The sequence below is a fragment of the Prinia subflava genome, chromosome 10 (genome assembly GCF_021018805.1).
Source record: "Prinia subflava isolate CZ2003 ecotype Zambia chromosome 10, Cam_Psub_1.2, whole genome shotgun sequence".
Lineage (NCBI taxonomy): Eukaryota > Metazoa > Chordata > Aves > Passeriformes > Cisticolidae > Prinia > Prinia subflava.
Window position 1 is genome coordinate 7102638 of NC_086256.1, and position 24813 is coordinate 7127450.

Here is a 24813-nt window from a genome sequence, read left to right on the forward strand (position 1 = left end):
ATTTGCTGTCAGAAACAATTTCCATAATTTTAAGTAAAAAAGCAGAAAACCCGTTTTTATCCTGAAGTGATTTAACTCCTGTGATGATGAATTATGTGAAATTGCAATTTACCTGCTCCTGGCTCCTGGTACCCAGAATGAAGTGGGTAAAAATCAGGCAGCAGTTTCTACTGCTGGGGCAGAATTTCTGAGAGTGATGCCCTCTCTCCCCACCGTTCAGATCTTGACCTTTTCATAACAGAATTGTCTTTGACACTTGCAAATTCCTGTCAGGAGATAATGAACAAATTGCAGTGCTAATCGAACACAGGCCTTTTGTAGGCTTTTGCCTGATAGTCACGCACCAAAGGTCACAGTCTAACTAATGAGGGCTTTGGGTGATACCTACACAATATGTGGGCCTTTCTGAAAGGCCAAAATTTATGGGTGCCACTTGGGGACAATTCAGCTATCACAGGCATCTTAGAAGTACAGGAAAGGATGATCCATCCATCACTAAAACCCCATTATTGGACTTAAACACTCAGCCTAATATGCATAATTGCCAGACCTTGGGCTCCTCAAAAAGGCCCCAGTGTCATTATGATAGATCCTCCTCCCTGTTTACCAGGAAGAATGAACATGAGATGGTCCATTGTGGCATTTAGGCATTCACACCATCAGGATTTTAGGGTGATTTGCAGATATTAAGTCACTGGGATGCTGATTTAAATGAAAGGAACATTTGCAGAATCATAAATTTGTCCTGTGCAGTCTATTACATGGATACCTTTCTGCAGCTGATAAGCATTAAAAAATTTACTGCTTCACACTTGCATTTTCTTCATTTCCTTTCTCCCCACGTTTTTTTTTTTAAATTTTTTTGGTGGCCTTTTCAGGTGTGAATACATTTATTAGTCCTTTCACTCTTTGCTCTTGTACAATTAAAGCAGTCTGACCTCTAGCTGCCAAAGGTTTCACCAAAATACATCATGGAAACTGTGCCTTCCAGAGCAATGGAATCTGCTTTATCATTAGTTCATGCTTTAAAGTGACATGTGCACTTGATTACAGCTGCTCCAAAATATACAGGATTTATAAGCTAGAGGTGAAAAGACACTTTTTAAAGATAAATTAGGGTGCTATCCTCAAAATCTGCGCGTTACCTGCAGAATTTTAAGCCGGCCTGGAGCACGTTAACACAGCAATGCTGCTCAGCCCCTTCCCCGGGGTGCTGGCACCTGATCCCAGCCTCAGCAGTGGCATTTGGGCTGGTGTCCCTGTGTTCCCATGGCACACAGCTCGGTGCCATCCCTGTCACACAAAGGTCTGGGGCATTGCCACGTGCAGCTCCAGAGCTGCTGCATTTCTGCGCCGGGTGCAGCGATCCCCGCGTGGAGTTAGTCCCTGTTTGGCTCACACTCCGGGATTCTGTGGGATGGAAGGTGCCACAGAAATGGATGCTATATAAATATTTTTGAGTTCTAGAAATACAGGCTGCAGAAAAAGCTCGGCTCAGAACTGACAGCGTAATCAAAGTCTGCAGTTCACACCACAGCGACGGCGCCTTGTGCGACACAGTCTGCTTAGCACTACCCAGCACCACTGCACCCTCCCAGATCTTCAAAGGAACCATCAGATGTGAGGGTTGTTAGTCTGCATACTCCTGTTCTCTCATATAGACTAAAAAATAGCTTTTCTTTTGTTTTTTCCCCATTAAATGATCACCTTGAAATTGTTTACCCGCTGATTCAAACTCCCACCAGATGAGAATTTCTGTTTCTGCACTGCAATTCTTGCTAAATGTCTGGGTAGCTCACAGAACTGCTGAAAGGCATTGAAGACACCCCCTCCTGGTCATCCACTGAATGCACTAATTTATTTTTAAATGAGCCTGCAAGTCCTATTTGTGTTATGTGTGTGTTTATTTAAGGATACGTTTGGAAATTAGTGCTCATTTGAAGTTAGAGTCTGAGACAATGACGTGAGACATCTCTTTCAAATTATCTCAGCACGTGCATCAGATGCCAGGTCCAGGTAAGTTGTGCTGGATATGATAAGTTTGGACACATTGGTCCATGCAGTGAGAAACATCTTGTGTAACAGGCTTTGCACACTGCCACCAAGATCAAAGGCTGAATGACTCCAGGGTCTGCCTGTCCTTAAAGCTTTGGTTTGGGTTGGGATTTTTTGTCATCCAGCCTGTCAGTGAGTTTTTGTTCTGAGTCGCTTTGCAATCTCCCCTCCAAGTAAATCCTGCAGCCACTGCTCGTCCTGCTCACAGTGACAGCACCTGAAAGACCAGATGTGAGATGTGCTGAATGACAGGCATGACTCAGCTGCAGCAGGAGGCACGAGCAAAAATCAGAGATATCTTTGCACTTTGCTTCGCCTCTTCTACTTTGTGGAATGTTGCACTTTTGAGGGAAATTGCCTGCTGTGTACTATACAGCCCACTTCAAAACATACAGCTCTTTCTATATGATATCCAGCATAAACCTTCAGAATCCCACTTGTGTGTATAACTTGAGTCAAAAGAATCAACTGCCATTTTGGCAAAGTATGCACTGGCCAGGGCGTGATCTTGTTTCAAAATAAATATATAAAACCAACACGCAATCAGGAAGAATCTGTGCATCTGTCACACACAGCATAGGTTCATTAGGTATTACAAAACCTCTCAGAGAATATATACACTATTTTAACAGGAAAATCTGTCTCTTCTGCATCCACCCTCCCCTTCAAGGTCTTCCTTTCAGTCTTCCAAGTGTATGTGCTACACCAGAGCCATTGTTGGATTTAAGCTTCTGGGTTTAGCCTAAATTTCCAGTGAGAGGTTTCTTTAGGCAGAATGGGTTGAGCTTCTAGATCAGTAGGTGACAGCATAAAAAATTTGATTGCTTTTTGCCAGAATTAGGCCAGGATTTGGAGAGTTCCTTGTGGCTCAGACCTGCCCTCTACAAATTGCTGTTTCCTCCTCCTTGTCATGCTCCTGGTCCTGGACATCAGGACAGCTGCACCTCTGGGCTTCTCTGGGCTGCTCTTCCTTGAGTGCAACACATCAGAGCCACACCTCATCTGCTATCCCCAAATGATTCCTTACCTCTAGGCATGCATTCCTATATTCACTGCATGTGAGCAATGACTTCTTTGTGGGGGATATTTTGATTCATCCTAGTCTGGATACAGTCTTGCAATAATGTTCCTGCAGCCTTTTAGTAAAAAACTGCTGAAGCATTTCAGAAGAAACTTTTAGGAGGTTTTTCAGGGCATAGTCCTGAGCCTACTGATGAACAGTTTGGGTAAATCACTCCAAAACCTCCTTACTGACAAGCCAAGATAATAATAAACACATTGTCTTCACAGTTGTTAAATCTCTTTCTGGAGCATGGAGGTTTTTTGGGGTTTTTTGTTTGTTTTTGTTACCTTCTTCTACATAAGTCTGACTTGCTATTAAGCATCTGAAAATATTGTTGCCATGGGATAGGAGACAGCTTCACACCTCAGGCCACCAGGAACACACTGATCTCTGATGTACAGGAGGAAATGTGTGAAATCCTGCAACGAGAAGGTGTCAAACTTTATCAAATGGACTCTCCTGTAACCTCTTGGAGATCATCATTACAGAAATCATTTCCATCTGAACTTTCAAGGGGTTGCTCCAGTGGGATTTAGGCAATAGGCCCTGGGATGGTTCCACCTGAATTTGCCTGGAAACACCAGGTGGATATTGGCTTCCTATATGGGCTGTGTGTTTGTCCATAATAATGTTAAATATAATGTGTTCTTGGCCTTGTCCTGTAACTAAGAATGGAATTTAGTTAATATAATTCCCAGACTGGGAAGATCAATGGAACTTTTGTGGCTGGGACAGAGACTCAATGAAGGCAAATCATGAACTTAGCAGTGTCCTATATATTAAACATTTTGTAAAAGATCGGAGCTAGGGGAACAAATAATTCAAGTAAATGAGTAAAAAACCTTGTGTTGCTTGGGGTAGGAGGGAGGAGATATTGTTTGGCTTGGGTCCAAGAAAGTGTTTAAAAGCATGTTAAACTTTAATGAGGTAAATAGTCTCATCTCTGTGGTGCAGAATGTTTAGGCTTAATTTTAGGCACATGCTTACATTCTTTGCCAAATTGGGGTCTAAAAAAGAGTTATGCTTTTCCACTTGAGAAGCAGGGATGATATCACATGACTTCTATATTTAATCACAACTGCTGAAGGCAGCTGGGATTTTGAATACAGAATACTTAAAGCAAACTGTTCTTGATCAATCCATAGAGAAATACTCAGAGGGAGAAAAAATATATACAGTAAATTTGAATAATGAACAGTTTTGAGGAAATTGCAATCTGCTTGCAGACATTTGGAGAGCAGAAAAGAAGCTAAATTTGTTGAGTAAGTTACTTGCTGTGATCTATTCTCTTGGCTCTAATTAGAGAGAAGTGAGCAGTGAGGGAACCCAGAAAATGAGGCTGCTGTGGACTGAAGTGCCCAAATAGAAGAGTTTAAGTTGGAAGGGTTTATTTAAGTGGATTATTTTCCCCCAAGTATTCTTTAAATAGGAAGGGAAACTGTATAAACAATCAGCTTCGATGCTTGACAAATATGACAGAAAACATTTGTGTTTTCTTTGGAAGTCAAACCTTTAAGTTTACTGTAGGACTTAACGATGTCAGTTAACAGCTGACAACTTTGTAATTTTTAGTATTACCATTATGATGTCACCAAAGTATCTTGATTGGCTGCTTCAGCTCAGACTTGCTCATTAGCAGCATTTAGGTCACAATACAGCAAATCATTCTGTCTTTGAAGACCTTACATGACTGGCGGCTGCTCTGTGAAACACTAAAATATAACAACTGTCACTGTTGTTTCTTCCAAACAAAGCTCCCAGACATCAGATGGAAGGTCATATCCGGAAACTTTAAATTCAAACACTCCCCTGATCAGGCTGCCCCTCACTTTGTAGCAGCTCCACAGTGAAGTCTCTCCACACAACAAAACTCACTTTTTGTAGTAATAGGAAAAACTCATTTGTGGAGGGCAGAACTTTCTCAGGCTGGTGGAGAAACAAATCCACAGGAATACCAGACAATCACATCTCTGTCTGCTCCAAGGTCACCTTTCTTTAGCCCTAATTTCTTTGGTACAAAATATAGAATGGCAGTAGTTTTTTATTAAAAAAAACCCCAAACAAACCTCACAACAAAGACCCAAAAAACCCAAACAAATAACTCTGCAAAGTAATTAAGGGAGTAAATGGAGCCTCTTCTCTCTTATCACCAGTATTGTGGGGGTTGGAACTAGATGTTCATTACGGTCCCTTCCATTCCAAGATTCCATGATTAGCAACCTATTGAACCCATGGAAAGTCAGCTTTTGGATCATTTTTCCATGTCTCTTGTACTAGGGAGGAGAGTTAGGAGCTCCTACTTTGAAAATAGGACGTGCTTATTACATTTCATTTCTTAGAAGGCAGAAAATATTTTTACCATGTTTTTAATCTTTGCTGTGCACTTGAAGCATATGTGGCGGGCTGAGTGCTGTTTAACTGTTTCTATGCCTGCTTTTAAACATAGCTTCCATTCCAAATTTCCAGTTTGCAGTCTTTCTTCTCATGATTACTGCATCACCATTTGGAATTCTCATACAGAAGTTCTTCCAGACGATTCTTTTGGACCTGATTGCAGCACATGTGTCTTAATACTGCAGCTGGGTAAAAATACCAAAAGTGAAGCTGAAAGAGTGTCTCCTCTTTGCATTTATAACACACAAATCCTCTGCCTGGAATTCCTAGAGTTCCTTCAGATTTGTCACAAGCAGAACTGATGGACTTTAGGTCAATAATTTTCTGTTTGTCAGCTCTAGCAGAGGAAGTGGTGTCCACTCTGGATTGAACAGTCTTAGGCAGTGACTGGCAGCACCTCATTCCTCCCTAATTTCTTTCTCTACCAATGACATCCTTGTCGTGCCAGTCAGATCCATGTTTTTTTCCCCTTGATTTCATTCTTCTATTGCAGCCTTGCAGGATTGTTCTCAGGGTACAACAGCTTGTTGAAAGATGTTTGTAATAACAATTACACCTACTCCCATCACTAAAGTGTAATCTTTATCTTAATCAAAAAAAAAAAAAAAAAAAAAAAAAGGACAGGGGAGGGCAGAAGAAAAAAACATACATCACAAACTACTCCAAAGTTCTGCTTGAGTTATTTTTCAATTACAGCAGGTGAAGCAGAATGAAATTGTTACAGCCATTTATTGATTGTGTTACTATCCATTAAGGTACAACAGAAGAAGTCCATCATATTGTGTAACAACTTAACTATTTAAAATAACAAAGGCTTCCTATTGTTTCCCTTTTTGGCCATTATCCTGACAAATACATTCCACTTCCATGCTGGAAATCAAATTCAGGAATCATAATGAAGAAATCCTGCATTCAAGGTGACATTATTTCTTCTCCTAGCTATTGAAATTCTTCAGCTTTTTCATTGAAAAATAACTGAAGCAGAACAAAGGTAATGAAATATATTAATTATATTAATGATGTTTTACTGAAACTTGCTGCTTCCTCAAGAGAGGGCATACATAACTGTAAGGAGAGATTCTATCAGTGGGCAGACGATTAACAGGTAAAGCTGTCACAGGAGAAATTTTAGCTGCTATGAGCTATTCAGCCACCTGAACGACAAAGCCTTTTGAAGTTTTGTGGTGAGGAGCAAAGTTTATCATGTCTCTAAGGTGGGTGGCTGCTCTGTGCAGGGAGGGAGCCAGTGGAGTTGTGCACTGAAGGGCAGATTTGGTGAGTGGTACTGCAGGTGTTGGTGGGCTCTGTGTTGGAGTGTCACTGCAGCTGAACAGCAGTGGCTGATGTCCAGTGTCTGATGAAGAACCACATGGTCTTGAGCTGCTGAAATTCCCCTCTGAAGAGTCTCTGTGCATCTTATTGGCAGCCCGGTGGGAAAAGTTTTCCGGACCTCTTTGTGATTGTGGTAGAAATGGAGCTGCACAGAGAAGGGAAGTTATTCATGTGCCAAGGACAAATCCTGCCCCTGGCTCAGGGAGAGGGATGGGAGGGCAGGGCTGTGCACAGTGTCACTTCTTGCAGGCTCTAGCAGCATGTGCTGCACAGGCTCAAACCACAGACATGTGGGGTGTTCAGTTTGTTTCATGTTTATTTTCATGAGTTCTTGCTTTCACCCACATACCAGCTTAAATTTCCTACTTATAAGAGAAACAAAATCTTAGGAAAATGAAGATGACAGATAAGGTCCCTATTCTACTTCCACCAATGCTAACAAAGAAATTACTGAGACAGGAGCAGAGCCCTTTTCTCTACAGTATTGACCATGCCTTAACCTTGCTGCCACTTCTCTTCCCATTTTCAGTTGTCAGATCACTCTTCCCCAGCACTGATAATCTCCTGGTGTTGCAGCAACTGCTAACATGAAATACCCACTGCCTGTTGCTGTAACCACAACTTCTCTCTTTGAACATGTTCTCTACACATAATCTTCAAGTATCTTGTCGCTTCCTTCAAGCAAATTAAACTTTTTACTTCAAATGCCTGCTTAAAGACAAAGCAAGGGTGGCATTCATGGCTTTCTTGTACAGTTATTTCTCTCCTAAAATCCCTAATAACCATTTTCGGGGTTTCAAACCATGGCAAAGTTTTGCTGCCCATTCCTGCGTCTTACCACACTGCCACTGCAGGTTTGTGCTCTTGCAGCTCTCAGATGTCTTTTATTTGACTTGTACAGTAAATACCTGTCAGACCCCTGAAGTTGTTTCATCAAACAAATCCCTTGATCTCCATAACTGATGCTGAAATGCTCGATATGAATACCAGTTGTGTGTGTCAGTGTGTTTTAGGATCAGCTTGAGCAGTGTTTTTGTAGGGTGGTGCTCCTGCCCTTGTGCACTCTGGTCAAGGGTGCACTGAGCAAAAAGGAGCTGCACATCAGGAGTGGCTTAACATTCACTGCCCTTTGTGCTTTCAGATGTCTGGGGTGTGTTTCCTTTCTGAGCATATAAAGAGGTTGAAAGTAGACATAAAACACCTGAAGAATCTCACTGTGCACATATGTTATTTCTTAATATACCTCTAGAGCTGTGAGGCAAAAAGGGCACCTGCACAGCCAACTTTGGGTCTCCCATAAGTTCAGTGCAAGTATTTCTGAGTTACCTGTGATGAAGCAACAGGCCATGGCTTTCCTTGCTCCACTGCACAAGCAGCTAGCACACGACTGTGCCGTGTGGTTGCACGTCAGGGGTTAATTTTGTTCCCCAAGCACATTTGGGAGTGTGTTCAGGCAGCACACGAAGTGAAGGCTGGGAATCAAAGCAAGCAGGCTATCTCCTCCCACAGATCTCACAGCAGAATTTAGGAGCTGAACGATGCAACATGTGCATAAAAGCTTGATAATGTTTTTAAAACATATCACTTGAAATATGTTAACGCATATGTCCCGTCATTTAGAACTCTTTCATAAGACGTAATTTGGCCCTTCAGTTTTACACCCAGCTCATTACAGCTCATGTGCAAAGAGAAACATTCTCAAAAATTTCTCCTGGTCTTTCCCCAACACTGGCATGACCTTTCTTTCCCACCTTGTCCCTTTTTTCTCTTGGCATCTCACTTTCCAGCTCTCTCCGAGCCATTTCCAGTCTGGAGGCAGTTTATCCCATCAGTGTTTCAAGTGTGGCTGAAAGCTGCAGGCTGCTTAAATGAGGATTCAGCTCACTCTCACTTCAAAAGTTTAAAGATTTCCCTCAGTTCAAATTTGCCTGATTGTCTGTCTGTGAATAATTGGTTTTTTTGAAGCATCAGGTTATTTTTTTTTTAATTTATTTGTATCAAGATTAGATAAACAGGATAACAGAACACCATTGTTACAGGAATTGTTGTGAAACAGGCAAATTTCATGTTAGTTTTACAAATAGGTTTAAATTCAGGGAAGAGTGTACATGCACATGCACAAGACCTATGTGTTATTTTAATTTCTCAGTCCTGGTAAGATAATAAGACAATAGACAGAATGGCATTTTCATTTAAATACTGCAAGAGAATCAGACAAATCATTGCACAGAAATTCCTTGGATAAGGCAAGTTAATGCTTTTCCTGCCATATTTTCAGTTAAATAAAATATGTCCTTTACACAGGGCTGTAAACTGGCCTTGAGCACAGCTCCAGGTGGAATTTGCCCCTCTTCCCAATGGTCAAACACTGCAGGCTGCCACCAAGCCCTTCTGTGGGCATGCATATTACAATGCTGATTTTGTAAAGCTGCCAGTTACTCAGATGTATGGATTCCTCCAATCAGGCTCTTTCCCAGCTTCTGAATTTTATACAGTTTTGCTCTCAATAGTTCCCTTTCAAGGTCAAAAGCAACTTCTGCACTTCTAGGAATGTTCTACTCACAGGAATTTTTGATGTTCCTACAGTTGATGATTTTTACTAGAAATTCATTTGTCTCAGCAGATGGGGGGTGATCAGATGATGCTGAGCAATGCCCACAGGGAGCTGCTTCCTGATCTGTCTCATTTTTCTGTAAAGCGGGGTAGAACCCTCTATTTAATTGTGTTTAAAGTTTTAATTATGACTGACTTCCCTCTGCACAAGGGTCCTGAAACCAGGAGATTTTAAAATACCAGCTGCTGATCATGGGGAGAAGAATTGAGGTGCTCACTTACTCTCTTGAATATCTGAGAGTTGCCTGTTCTTGTTACCTGGTACAGAAATATGAGAATCCAGGGAAGAAAGAGCAATAATACCCCATGGAATGGACAGGTAGCATTGAAAAGGTAGAAAATCGCATTGAGAAAGGAAAGAAGCTTCCACATGAAACCTTTATTTTCTTGTGGCTCGTAGTCTATTTTCAGAGTTCGGGCCTTTCTGGGTTTGCCTTTCATTTTGTTTCCAGATCAACAATATTGATGTGTCAGATTTTTTAAAATTTATTTCCATTCCCCTTTCTCTGCTTTCCTTTCTTGCTCCTCACCTTTAGTTTGCTGCATATTCTAAACATATGTGAACAGCCAGAAAATGCAAATGGAACTCAGAATGGTAAACTTGTAATTTTTTAGAAGTTTTATGTTTAAATAGCTCTAAAATCTGCCTCACAGTACCTTCTCTGTTCTGTTTGAAGTAAAATATAGCAAATACCTCAGTTCTTGAAGTACATTAAGTCTATATTTTGGTAAGCCAGTAAGAACATCAGCTTATTTTTTTTTTCCCCACAACATATGGGGCTTTCTGTTTATTGTCTTTCCCCAGTTTTCAGTACTTTCCTTTGAGCCTTTGTCAGCAAAGGCACACGCTCCCCTCTGCGGTTTGTACTTCTTCACAAAAACAGTAGGTGAATCTGAGTGATTTCCTCTTGCGAGAGCGGGTTCGGTTTGAGAGCTTAGGTGAATTATATTCTGCTGATTAGCGAGGCAAGTGCTGTGCTCCATCTGCTAGAGCACGGGAATGGGATATTTATAACGTGATGGATGTTGCTGCTGGGTGGCTCTGCAGAGCTCCAGAGCGATTTGCCCGGGCTGTGGGCTGCTCCCTTCGGCTTGTTTCAAACAGGACCTGCTGCCCTGGGGACAGGGAGAGCTGCTGTGGGACTGGGGCTCTGTGCAAGAGCCACAACAGCAGCAAAGTCAAGGGACAGTACCCATTTCAACAGGAAATTCAGGAAAAGAAATGATTTCTCACTTTTACGGGACAATTCAATGTTAGGTTATTATTCCCCGCCCACCAGAGCAATTAGAGAATGTGCATTTGAAATTTCTTCTGCGTTCATTGTGCACTGCCTAGCAGGATGTTTCTGTTGTCCTGGTTTGCTCTGAATTGCACATCTCTGTTTGTATAAATCCTCTAGATTTTACACCTTTCCCCATCCCAGGAATGGGTAGGTGTTTCAGTGCTGTTAGGGCACCTTCCCCAAATGCATTCCTTTATTTCAGTGAGTGGAATGAACACTTGAAAACACTGCTGTTCACTGCTTAATACACTTTCCCACCCAATATGACTAGAGTGACTACTTCTCAGCTCCCAGAGATGACATAGTTAAACTAAGAAGCCTCAAAAAGCCCCCCAAACTCAGAATTAATTCAGTGGAATTGCATAAGGATGTCTTAGTACTGAACCACGTTGAAATCTGCTGCTTTTTGCAAGTCAGAGGGATGTATCCTGCTCTGAAGTAAGGCACTTGTTTTTCTTAAGGTCATACAAAACAAAGCATATTATTTGAACAAATGTCAGAATAATGTCTGTAATGAAATATACTATTTACTCACTTTCAGCATTTGAACTGTGACAAATCTGGAAAGGAAATCAACAGTTACTGCTCTTGTTAAATAGTCCTTTTAATATTACAAGTAAGTTTACATTGCTGGGCCCATGTGTACTTTAATGATTCCTGGAAGTACGATGACTTGGCCCAGAGGAAAGCACAAACCTAATACTTTATTTTGTGTGAATTAAATGCAGCTAATTAAAGTGTAGGAAAATTAAAAAGAATTAGGCAAAATAAAAGCACTGCTGTAAAGCTTTTATTAAACACTTATACAGTGCATAAAGAATGTGCAGGAAAAAAGGAGCCACTGATTCATTTCTGAGAGCTGCTGACTGCAGGGAGTGAGGCACCATCTTTCATGTCTCACCTATCCCTGAGCCAGAACCTGTCCAGGTTTGGCCCCCTGGGCATTCAGAAAGGTGTTGTGAATGAAATGATCCAGTCTGAAGGTGGAATTCCACTTGCCACACAACAGAATGGCTCCCTGCACAGGTGGAACAGGTAACCTACTGACCACGTGTTGGGTAACACACCAGCTCTGCCACTTTGGCTGATGCTAAATGAACTTTTGCTTTCTTCCCAGTGGAAGCTAAGATCTCATAACCCACCCAGCTGCCACTGAGGTGAGTGGAAACAGGAATAGATCCTACATGGGCATAATAAATAAAGATACACAATGCCTGAGAATTTCACAATGATTAAATTTCCAAGCAGAGGAGGTTTCACTTCACTCACTCTGAATTTTCAAAACATGTTTGCCTCCGTCATTTCTTTCTCTGGGCTTATACTGATGTGCTTTCTTGGAAAAGTATTTTTAAGAAGTTATTTGCATGAAGGATGTGTGGGTGGAGTTATGCTCAGATTAAGGGCTGGCAAGGATCTGATGGACAGATGTGCATGGAAAGATTGAGAAGGCAGTGACCTCCAGGATTAGAGCAGCACATTGCTGCTGGGAGTCAAACATCCCAGTTTGATTTGGGTGTCAAGGAACTTCATTCAGAAGTCAGGTGTTACACAATAACCAGGAGAGGCTTTTTATTTTCATGGAGGTGTGAGACTACAAGCTCAGAGAAGACAATACCTGAGTAAACCCGAGGCAGGGAACATTGATGTGGAAGGCTTTGTGGCATTTCAGATGGACAGCTGATTTCAGAGTAGTTACTGGGAAAGACAGAGAGAAAAATGTATTAAAACTTTCTACCATCTGTTCCTCTGAGAAATAGGAAAAGAAAAAGTGAGAGAGGACAGCAGAATTTCAGCAAACTAGAAAAAACAAAGCAAATAAATAGAGGAGAAGGAGTTAAAGTATATGAAACCAAAGTTGACTTGATGAAGTTGAGAGAAAATGTGGAATGATGCTAAGTTGGAAATATTTTTTTATGACATAAGACCTAAATATTTCAGTTTTTGAAAACAAAATCTGGTATTATTGTCTTTTTTTTTTCCTCATTTGTATGTTGCAACTCAGAAATAAAATTCTTGAGATGCCAACATTTCAAATGCTCTGGGAATCCTGGATGGCATCCAGCTTTTGCTGCGTTTATTGTACCACAGGTCCCACAGAAGGGCTATATTGCTCTTCCAGCACAGTATGGGGTTTATGAACAAAAATTCCATCTCTGGCTTTGTTAGTGAGTCGGGAGTCTTCCCTAAGTGTTTGGCTGTTTTGTTCACAGCCAGCAGAACTCTGGGTTCCTTGTGATGAGGATGACCACTCCCAAGGGGGCTAATGCCAGGGATAACAATGTCCCAGAGTGGGCTTGGTATTCACAGTGAAATACACACCAAGAAATATCACACAACGCACTAGTTTTATATATTTAGGTTCATTTTCTGTTCTTGCTTATGCCTTCATATCTCTTATTTTCAGGTCATTTAAATAAGAGACATGTGGTGGGACTCTATCATTTAAGCAAAATTGGTATTCTGCCATCCATGAAATTGCATGGACACCTTCAACTTATCCCAAAGTGCAAATTATGTGTATTTCTCTCCCTTAAAAAGTCAATGTGAATAAATGCTTAAAAATATGGGTCACCAAAAAAAAAAAAAAAAAAAAAAAAAGCCATTAAAAAGGTTCTTTTTTCTTTCCCCCTTCAGAGTTCATCTGGTTTTTCCAGATTTTCTGATTTTCTCTCCCTCCTTCACAGCAAGTATACCGAGCTGGATAGTTGTTGACTAAATAAAAGGAATAGTTGACACATCTGACAGCAATTTATTGTTTCAGTCCACAAGGCTCTGTTCCTCCTGTTTGCTCCTGCTGAAGCAACCTCTGTTTTACGAGGTACATCCGCCCTTCCCACGGGAGCAGGCAGGCCTGGGATGCATTTCCAGGCTGTGACTGTGTGCCCACGCTGCTGAGCAGGGTTTCCCTGCGCTGCCTGCAGTGTCCAGAGCAGCCTGGTTAATGTGTTTATCTGCTCTGCCCCAGGCCTGTGTGACAGTGCCCTCCCGTGCTGCAGGGCCACGTGGCACAGCGATGCATTTGGGTTTGCTGCAGGCAGAATGCAGGAGCAAACATCTGTCTGTCAGATTTTGGTCTCCCCTGACAGGCCAGGTGTGTGGGCTCAGGAACACACGGTGTCGTTCTGGAATTCTGTGAGAAGAGCGTAGCTGGAAGTTGTTTCCTTTGGGTTGGCACCCTTACGTTTTCCTAACCAGAGATCATCCCACAAAATCTTGGACAGCTGTCCCAGGAGATTCCTGGATTGCCACCTGGCCCAACCCAAGCCAAGGAAACACACACCGTGCTTGGGGGATGTTTCTGTAACCTTGAGGGACAGAGACTCCCCATCCCCATCCTGCAGCCTCAAATCAGAGCAGTCTGAACTAAACTGACCCTGCTGAACTAAACAGTCCATTGCTGCTACTCCTTCCACAATACAGAATAAATCATTCCCTCCTTTTCCACAACAGACTTTCAAATACCTGATGTTTGCTTTTTTAAGACCAAACAACCTCAGTCCTTCCAGCCATTTCCTGTGTGTCACCTCTGTTCAAGTGCTTGCCCTGCCCAGGACTCCCTGCACAATTTCTTCACTGCTCCAGCTAAGGCTGTATAAAAGCTGAACAGAGCAGGCAGATCAAATCCTGTATTTCATATTTGGCCCATTTGTAAAGTCTGATGCTGTTGACTTGGGTTTCTGATTTAAGATATGTCAAAATTTCTTGCAGAATCTCTCAGGTTGTCTTCTAGCTTGTATTTGTTCAGTTAGGTATTCCTTGTGTATAACCTTGTCCTTATTGATCTGTCACCATTTTTTCATCAGGCTCTTTCTTCAATTTGTCATGCTCATTCTGAATTTTAATCCTGTCCTACAAGGTTTTTGTTTTTGTTTTTGTTTTTGTTTTTTTTTGTGGTATTTTCAAGTCAATACCAGTAAAAGAATCCCTGAAAATGATGAAGGGGGAGGAACAGGACACTGAGTCTGGATAACTTATTTCCTAATTCTGTAATTTATTATGAATTGTTTGGTCTCTATGAAAGGCTGTTAGTAAGCTGATGTCTATCCTATCAGTAAGATGTATGTATACCTATTATTTCCTCAGGTACATTGTTTATGAAGTATTGAACTGTTATGAAAAATTATAAAACATTGAAGCTGAAGATGGCCAAAGCTGGCAAAATCCCAGTATGGATAGACATTCAGGGTTCAGCAGTGTGAGCAATCAGAAAAACACTGTCTGCAAGCCTGGAGAGCAGAGAGACCAGTTAAAGCTTACAGAAAGGTTAGTCCCCAACTTCAAATTTACATTACTATTTGAAAGATAGTGAACATTTGCATTTTAATCTGGAGTAACAGCAGCTTGGCTCCCCAAGATAAGAAGATAGTGATTCAATTAGTTAATGTGTGTGCCTCCACTTAGAAATACTAGCCCAGCTTTTAATGATGTAACACCTTCCTTCATTTCTTCATGTAAGGTGACTTGTTTCTGCTTGCAGGGTTAAGATGTAAAGGGGGATCTTTTAATAATCCCAAAAGGCAGGACCTGCCTGCTCTATGCCAACGAGGAAAGCTCGATTTGCTCTTGTGGGCCTGCTGCAGGTCTTGAAGATGGTGCAGGTTGGATTAGATTTTAACAAGGCAGAATAAGATGAATACATAACAAGACCTGATCCCGTCCTTATGTCGATTGAATGTGCTGCAGTTGTTCCAAGCCTCCTTGCTTCACCAGCTTTTCAAACTGCTGTTCACATACTGTTGGCTAAAAATGAACGAGGAAAAATACATTTCCTTACTGCCTGTGCCTCAATTTATGACTATTGGGCCTCCAACTTCCAGTTATGATCTGTCTCATATATGTAATAACACATTTTCTGCAGGTGATGAGGTTGCTGTAACTTGTGATGAAGTGCAGGCAGCAGTTTGGTTTATTTTGTAATGCTTCTTTGTGTGTACCTGAAAATGGGTCATTTTTCTCCTGCAAGAATCACAACAGGTATCTCTGCAGGGGGACGGGCAGCAGCTGAACCACGGGGAGGGAGGGAGGGATGCTGCCAGCAGCTTCAACCCGATTAAACCACGGCTGCAGCTGGAACAAACCCACCCAGGGGCAGGCTCCAGGCTCACCAGGTGGGAATTGTTCCCAGGAATAAATAAAAACGGCAGTGATGAAGATTGCCTCTTTAACACACACACAGGGGGAACGGAAATTTGTCCCTTACAGGTCCTGCTTTGGGCATGGCAGAGATTGTTTCCTTGCGTGACCTTTATAACAAGAAGTGTCAGACTTCATCCTGTATGTATCAGGCTAGTGTGACATTGGATATTAATCCTGATGGAAAAGGATTATGTGATTTTCACAGGCACTCAGATAGATTATCCTTTCTGGCCTGGCTGGAAGGCAGCAAGGGTTCCTCTCTGCAGATGCTGGCTGGGAGCAGAGTGTTCCCCCAAGAGCAGTACCAGAATAACCAAGCATGGGCAGCAGCTCTGCCTACTGAACTTTCTTTTCACTTTCCATTCATTTCTGTTGTTCAGTCGTGTTGCTTTGAGGACTTGCCCCTTTGAGCAGGGGCAGTGGCATGGATGGAAATGGCCCAGACTTTGAAAACTCTCCCTGTACACAAGCTCTTTCAAACACTGAGTAAAAATAGCTGAAGGAACTTTTGGAGCAGCATCACATTTAAAAAGATGTCCTTTTGTTTCTGGCTGCCCATTCTTACATTGAAGTTTTGCCCAATATTTTGACAAATAATATTTTGTGCTTAGGTCTGGGCACAACTGGTAAATTTGATGTTTCTCAGTATCATGTTAAGCCCTGAAATCTCTGCTGGGTTTCACACTGGATAATAAGAGAACCAGTCATATTTTGTCTGCTTTGGTACTCACTGGGACACTGCAGCCTGCGACCCCATATGAAAGCCTTTATAAATTACATCACTTTCTTTTTCTTCTTTGGTGTTTATAGACTCAAGCATTAAAAAAATACATGAGCAAATTTATATTTTAAGCTCTTCTATATTTGCCTCCTGACTTCTGAGAAATTTCATACAGAGTATTTTCCCAGACCTTCCAGAATCACACTCTTGCTCTTTCCTGAAGTGTGGTGGTGTGGATGGTTGGACTTTCCCCATTTCAGTATGTTAAACCTCAGTTGGACTCCACAAAGAAAGTTGGGACAGTGTAAGCAGGAACAAGCAGGTGCTGTGAAGGACTGTGACAAGGAAAAGAAGGATATAGGAGAGAGGGTTTTGAGGCAGAGAGAAGTTGAAAGATATATGGGTGGTTTACCAAGTAGGAAGGATTTAGATATGTGGAAAAGATGAAAGGCTGGTGGGTCCTATATTGTATGTTCTGTACAATGTTGTATGTTCTGTACACCCCCCCCTTAATTGAAATTCATAAGTTCCCCTTGGTCACATGTTACCTTTTCCCCTCTTCCCGCCACTGTGTTATCCCTCCCCTATCCCCTAACTGGTTCAAGGCTTGCAACCCTTCCCCTTATCTCCCAAGTGTCAAGGTTCCATTGGTTGCCGCAAAGAGGGACTCCCATTTCTCCTCCCCTACCCCGAAAGCATATAAGCTGGTGCATTTCTTTGTTCGGGATCCAGTTCCAGTTCCAGTTCAGCCTGGTTCCACTTCGGTCTGGACAGTGCTATGTTGGATTAAAGTTGTGGTTCCTCTGTCTGGCTGGCTGGATCCTCCTTTCTCGCTCTCAGCGCGTCGCTTCAGTTATCCTACTGCCGTTCCGGCCTCTCCCAGGGACAAGAACCCACAGGGCTGACCCCTTCGTTCCGCTGAGGGGCAGCTCGGGTTCCGCTTGCTCCGGTGCCTGGGCTGGCTCGGGGTGAAGCCAAGGGGCTTAGTAGCGGCACCGCGACAGGTGGCTGGCACCCCAGATGGGACCCTGAGGAGAAGCCTTGAGTTTCCGTGAAGGCTCTTGTCTTCCCTCTTTGTGGTCCCCGGAAGGATTGGCGGTGCTCGCACCAGGCGCGAGCACCGAAGAGTTTCAGATCCAGGGCGGTCCCACCGCTGCGAGTCGAGCAGCCTCTTCGGAGGAGCGCTCCTCGCAGATCCAGGAGGCAGCTTCGTCGGCAGCACTCCCGGCGAAGTCTTCTGTGCGCTGAGGGTTCCCCAAGACCGCAGGTAAGTACCCTCCGTCGGGGGCACGCGATCAGGACCCCCTCTCCAAGCCACGGGGGAGGGCTCCGAGGAGAAGTCTGCGCAGGACCGGGGGGTTAACGCTTTCGTTTTCGCTCCCGGTTTGGTCGTGCCCAGGCGGTTTTTAGTTCTTTTCGTTCGGGTTTGTTTCGTTCGAGTGCTCCTGCCAGCTCTCGAGGGAGGCTCGGAGCTGGGGGAGAGTCGGGTTTTTGGGGACGTTGCGTGTGCCGCGCGCCGGGAGGATCAGTGGCTTTAGCGAGTGCAGGGTTGCCCGGTTTTTAAGTTGCGGCAGTTACGGTTTTCTGTTTGAGATTTAGTTGGTCCGGTCTTGGGTGAGGGTGGTTTTTCAACACCGGCGAGATGGGTGCCTCGCTCTCGACCACCCAGAAAGGAGTTTATTATGTTCTTGTTAGAGTTTTGGAGGAGAACAAGGTTCAGTTCTCCCGCGGTTCGTTAAAAAGGCTGGTGCGGTGGCTTTCCGTGCAGTTCAGTAACACGTCTGAGGAGCTTGTGAGGAACCCCCGTTACTGGGAGGCGATCGAAAAAAAGGCGGCCAATTCGGATAAATGTCCCCAAGATTTTATGTTTTTGATTGTTAAATTTAAAACGATCGCTAACAGCTCTCCCCTGCATGAAAAGCCAACGCGACCGCCCGCCCCAGTTTCCCGTTCCCCTTCTCCCAATCCCCGTGTTCCTCGGAAGGGAATTCTGAGGAGAGCCGCAGACCCTAGGTCTGCCAGCCCAGGCTCTCGCCAGAACTCCCGGTCCCCCAGCCTCAGCAGTCTTGTCCGGACTGCTGAGGAATCCTCGGGTCGCCCTGGACAAGCGGCCCGGGGACGCAGCCCTTCCCCTGTCTCCCCACGTTGTCGACCAAGAGTTAGATTTAATCTTGCTGCGTCACAGGAGCCACAAGATGGCGCCTGCGACACACAAGATGGCGCCCGTTCGCGCCGTTCTCCTACCCCTCCCCCGCGTCCCCCTCCCCCGAAATCCAATCCCTTCCTTGACCCAACCCCTTCATACCCGCCCAACCCCTTTTATCTGCCCAACCCATTTTACCCCTTGGTCCCTCCCACACCCGCCCCCTCTGTTCCCTCCCTTGCTCCACCCATGGCTCCTCCCACATACCCGATGTCTCCTCCCTTTGTGGCCGCCCAAACCCCGCCTTCGGTCCCTCCCTTTTCCCACGCTGACACTCCTCCCACTCCTGCCCCCTGGCCCGCCCTAGGGGCGGAGCCAGGCACTTCTCCCCACCCCGGAAGGAGGCCATCTTGGAATGGTAGTTCCCACGCTGCCTCTTCCGGTTCCCACGGTAGGGAACCGGAAGACAACAGCGATGGAAACCAGGAAGTGCATCTCTCAGCTGCGCCTGTCACCTACCGAAGGGCTCGCGGGGGTGGCGACCCTAAACCGAATTGGCAGCCATTTTCACAAACTATAATTCGAGATTTATGTAAGGCGCACAAAGAATTTGGGAGAGAGAGCCCGTACTTCCGCGGCCTCCTTCAGGCAGACCTAGCAGCTGCGACAACCCTTCCTGCAGACTTAAAGCAATTATTTTCTTGCCTGATGACACCGGCTGAATTTGAATTATGGCTTGCTGCGTTTAGGCAAGCCCTGCGGGAAGAGCTGCCGCACCTGCCACTCCCAGCAATTGATGAGGGAGGTAATCCCCTTACTGTTGAATTGCTGGGAGGAGAAAGTTCCTTCGAGTCCCCTCAAATTCAGGCACTGCTCATTCCACCAGCAGTTTTGCCTAGGGTGCGAGACCTGGCCTGCAAAGCCTTTTTCACGATGCAGCCTCGTGCACCCCTGCCGCCGTTCACCCAGATTAGGCAAGGGGACACAGAATCATTTGTAGATTTCGTGGACAAGATGACTAGGGCTTTAGAAATACAAGTAACGGACGGGCTTGCCCGTAAGAGAATTTTGGAGGAGATTGTTTTTGCTAATGCTAATAATGTGTGCAAACAAGCGATTTTAAGTCTCCCTCCAGAACCCCCACGGACTCTACAGGTGATGCTGCAAGTTTGCCAGCAAAAGGTCCCTTTCCTGCTTCAACATATGACCACCGCAAGCAAGCAGGGAACTCGGCAGGTGCATGCTGCGGAAGATGCGACTCTTCGTCGCCCACAGGCCCGCAAGCTGGCAGCGTCGAACCCAGCCAGAGCACGGGTCGAGTGCTACCTCTGCCATGAAAAAGGGCACTTTGTGAGCCAATGCCCGCATAACTTGCTGGCAAAGCCTCGGCCGCAGCAGGAGGACTCCGAACACAATTCAAAAAACTAGGGGGGGAGTGCGGGCCCACCCGGCATGATGACCCCAACAGGGTGGGCAGTGCAGAAGAGAAGGCAGTCAACGCCTTCGGGGGTCACTGGACCAAGACAACTATCTCGGACTGGCATTTCCTTCACCCTTCCCAGGAGGGAACTTTCCCGGACTTGACGTTAACACCATTTTGTAAACCTTACAGGTTGAGGCTCACTCACAGTGCGCACCTCAGAGATACCAGCTGGTACCCAGTTCGCGTGGATTGCGAAGACCTTCTGGACTGGCCGTTTCAAAGGAAAGGTAAGTTCATTGTTGTTGGGGACTGTAAATACACTCCGCAAGACATTGAGGTATACCCGGGGACCTATAAGGGTGACCCCAGGTTCCTCAATGTCTGGCTGCGTTCCACTCATCCCCCAGCTTTCCACCCAAAGGGACAAATAGTGGCCCAGGCAATTCCACACACCAGGCCAGATCAGTATCAGGTTTACCCTGAGGAAAGGCCACTTTCAGTCAACGCAGTGCATCGGATCACAGAAGAAAAACCTATAATACGATGTACGATGTCCATTGGGGATGAGTCCGTTAATAAAGGTCTTCTTTTTGACACAGGAGCGGATGTCACGGTCATTCCCACCCGGGAGTGGCCGTCACATTGGGCCTTGGAGGACGCGCCGGCGAATATCTCCGGAGTAGGGGGTTTTCAATCGGCTAAGAGATCAGCGCGCATGGTGAAATTCACGGGGCCGAAAGGGCAATTGGCATATACGCGCCCTTTCGTTTGCAAATATGAACGGCCCCTGCTTGGTAGGGAGCTCATGTCTCAATGGGGGGTCACAATTAGTATCCCAGACCCCCCTCAGGTTTTTTGCCTAGCGGTCACTGAGGAGCGCCCAATCCTCAAACTGAATTGGAAAACGGATAATCCAGTGTGGGTTGACCAGTGGCCGCTATCCAAGGAGAAATTAAAGGCGCTCGAGGAGCTCGTGGAGGAGCAGTTACAGAAGGGTAATATCGTGGAAACGAATTCCCCCTGGAACTCGCCCGTCTTCGTCATTCGAAAGAGTGACGGAAGGCGCTGGCGCCTCCTTCACGACCTTCGACAAATTAATAACGTTATAGAGGACATGGGATCCCTCCAACCAGGAATGCCATCCCCTGCCATGCTGCCCCGAAATTGGAATCTGGCAGTTATTGATCTGAAGGATTGCTTCTTCCAAATTCCCCTACATCCGGATGACGCACCGCGTTTTGCCTTCTCGGTGCCTACCATCAACCGAGCGGCCCCAAGGAAGAGGTATCACTGGAGGGCTCTTCCCCAAGGTATGAAGAACTCCCCGGTGATGTGCCAGCTGTACGTCTCTTCCTTGCTGCGTCCTGTGCGCGCAGCCGCGGAGGAGGTTATCATCCACCATTACATGGATGATATCCTCATTTGCGCCCCAACAACAAGCGAACTGGATAGAGTCCTCACACGCGTAACAGATTTGTTAGTTGCTGCAGGGTTTGAGCTGCAAGCAGAGAAGATTCAGCGGATGCCACCCTGGAAATACCTGGGGCTGGAAATCGGACGGCGGACCATTGTTCCCCAAAAATTGGCTATCCGGACATCAGTCCGGACCCTTGCGGATGTCCATCGACTCTGCGGAGAGTTGAATTGGGTGAGGCCCTGGCTGGGTCTCTCCACGGAGGATCTAGCACCCCTCTTCGATTTATTGAAGGGGGGAGATGAGCTTAGCTCTCCCAGGGCGCTCACCGCGGAGGCAAGGAAAGCACTGGAGAAGGTACAACAGGCGTTGTCATCACGCCAGGCGCACAGATGTGACCCCAGCTTACCCTTTCGGTTCGTGGTGCTGGGTAAGCTCCCGCATCTTTTTGGGGTCATTTTTCAGTGGGATTCGAACACCACACAGCATGACACCAAGGGCCACGGGGGGAGAGATCCACTGCTGATCATAGAGTGGGTCTTTCTTAGCCACCACCGGCCCAAGAGACTTACGAGGCCACAAGAAATCATGGCTGAGCTGATCCGCAAGGCACGTACGCGCCTTTGCGAGTTGGCCGGTTGTGACTTTGAGTGCATCCATCTCCCCATCAAATTATCCTCGGGCCAGATCACCAAACCCATGTTGGAAACTCTGCTTCAAAATAATGAAGCTCTACAATTCGCTCTGGACTCTTTTACGGGCCAAATTTCAATTCATCGGCCGGCCCACAAATTGTTCAATCTGGATGGAAATTTTGAATTGGCATTGAGGAGTGTCCGAAGTGTAAAACCACTCCAGGCCTTGACCGTTTTTACAGACGCGTCCGGGGCTTCTCACAGGTCAGTGATGACCTGGGAGGATCCCGAAACTCAGCAGTGGGACAGTGATGTTGAAATCGTTGAGGGTTCGCCTCAAGTCGCTGAGTTGGCCGCAGTCGTCAGGGCATTGGAGAGATTTCCCGGACCGCTAAACATAGTTACCGACTCTGCCTATGTTACAGGGGTAGTGTCCAGAGCTGATCAGGCAGTATTACAGCAGGTTTCCAACGACGCGCTTTATGCGCAGCTCTCGAAGCTTATAAAGCTTGTGTCCCACCGAGAGCACCCCTTCTACGTGATGCACACAAGGTCGCACACCGATTTGCCAGGGTTTGTTGCAGAGGGCAACAGGAGAGCAGATGCTCTCGCTGCTCCTGTGACAAAGACCCCACTGCCTGACATATTTCAACAGGCACAGCTCAGCCATGCTTTGTTCCATCAGAATGCACCAGCCCTGGTCCGCCGATTTCGTATCACCCGGCAACAGGCCAGGGCGATTGTGGCTTCGTGCCCATCGTGTCAATCCCACTCCGTGCCGACCATGCACGCCGGAGTCAATCCCAGAGGGCTGGGAAGTTGTGAAATCTGGCAGACCGACGTCACCCATGTGGCGGCGTTCGGGAGGCTCCGGTACGTGCATGTGTCCGTTGATACCTTCTCGGGTGTAGTCTATGCCTCCGCACACGCAGGGGAGAAGGCCTCCCACGTCATCCAACACCTCATTCAGGCCTTCTCTTTCATGGGCATCCCCAAGGAAATTAAAACAGATAATGGCCCTGCGTATACTTCCAGGGAGCTTGCAGATTTCCTGCAGCAATGGGGAGTTGAGCATAAAACGGGCATCCCTCACTCCCCCACGGGTCAGGCCATTGTTGAAAGGACCCATCAAAACGTCAAACGGGTCCTTCAACAGCAAAGACCAGTCCTGAAGGTTGAAACTCCATCAATCAGATTGGCAAGGGCACTTTATGTGTTAAATTTCCTAAATTGTTCTTATGAAAAACCAGATCCGCCCGTTGTGCGGCATTTCAATAGCAACCGCGACTGGGACCTGAGTGAGCAGCATCCGCCGGTGACCGTAAGGTTTCCCGAAACAGGGAAAGTGGAGGGTCCACTGACGCTTTTGACGTGGGGGCGCGGGTACGCCTGCGTCTCCACTGATGCCGGGCCGAAGTGGATACCCTCCAGATGGGTAAAGCCTTATATCGAAAGAAAAACAAAAGTCCGAGAAAACGAAAAGCCTCAAGTCGCCTCCGCGGCTCTCCGCCGCAGAAGGCGTGAGTCCAGTGACTCAGAGGAAGAGGAAGAGCAGTCAGAAGGCTGGGAGGACCCCTTCTTCTGTGATTTCCCACTTTGTAACGATTTGTTTTTCTGAGTTTCTGTTTAGATCCGTCCAACCATGAGCGCCAAGACTGCCATCAGTTCAGCTGTCCTCTTCGCCAGTCTCCTGACCATCGCCCAGGCGTGGCTCGTCCCCCAGCCACAACAGAACGTCTGGGCTGTCTTGGCCAAATCACTGGGCCAAGACCACATATGTCTCAACCAAGCGAGTGCCGCGAATCCCATGGCATCCTGCCTCGTGGGGATCCCATTTAAAGATCGTGAGATGCCCAAGATGCTTCTAGGTTATGCTCAAAAACTTAGACAAGAAGCTGCTAAAATGGAGCATAACCTAAAGCATGCCCATTACATCGTCGCGTGGTACAATTATATTAAAAGTCTTCCAAAGTTAGAAAACGAGCCTCAGGAGCTGGAGCTTCTAGGTTCCGCCAGAGCCGAATCTTGTTTTCATATCCGCAACGACCACGTCCAGCGTCACCACCGTCATTTTGTCTCCTCCAAAGCCCATTTTAATACTCATTGGTGCAACGCTGTGTCCTTTAGTTATCCTCCAATCCCTCCCCAAAAATCAGCACAAGTCTTTGCCCATCCCCGCCAACTTCCCAGGGGAACATTCTTGATTTGCGGAGACCACGCATGGGCAGGTATCCCCTCTCACCTCTCCGGAGGCCCGTGCACCTTTGGGACCCTCGGATTGTTTTCACCCAACAAATCACAAATTTTGGATTGGGTTACACAAAATTCTACAAAGGGTGCACATCTATTGGCACACTCTAGAAAGAAGAGAGAAGACTACTCTCTCAAAAAATTGGCAGACGATTGCGATGAGGAAATTATCCATTGGAGCAGATCTAAAGGCATCGCAATCACAGTATTTGCGCCGTGGGTCGCCATTGCTAAGACCCTCGGAGAATTAGGCCATTTGGAATGTTGGGTAGCTAAGCAATCCCGTTTGACTTCTAGGGCCCTATCAAACCTCCTGAAAGATGAGGAAATTACGAGGCAGGCAACCCTCCA

General features: G+C 45.7%; 1 protein-coding gene across 3 annotated transcripts in view; it reads left to right on the plus strand.

Annotated features, from left to right (window-relative positions):
* LOC134555496 (BEN domain-containing protein 5-like) overlaps positions 1-24813 on the plus strand; it is an 898337-nt gene that overhangs the window by 503302 nt on the left and 370222 nt on the right. The gene's annotated exons all lie outside the window — the stretch shown is intronic.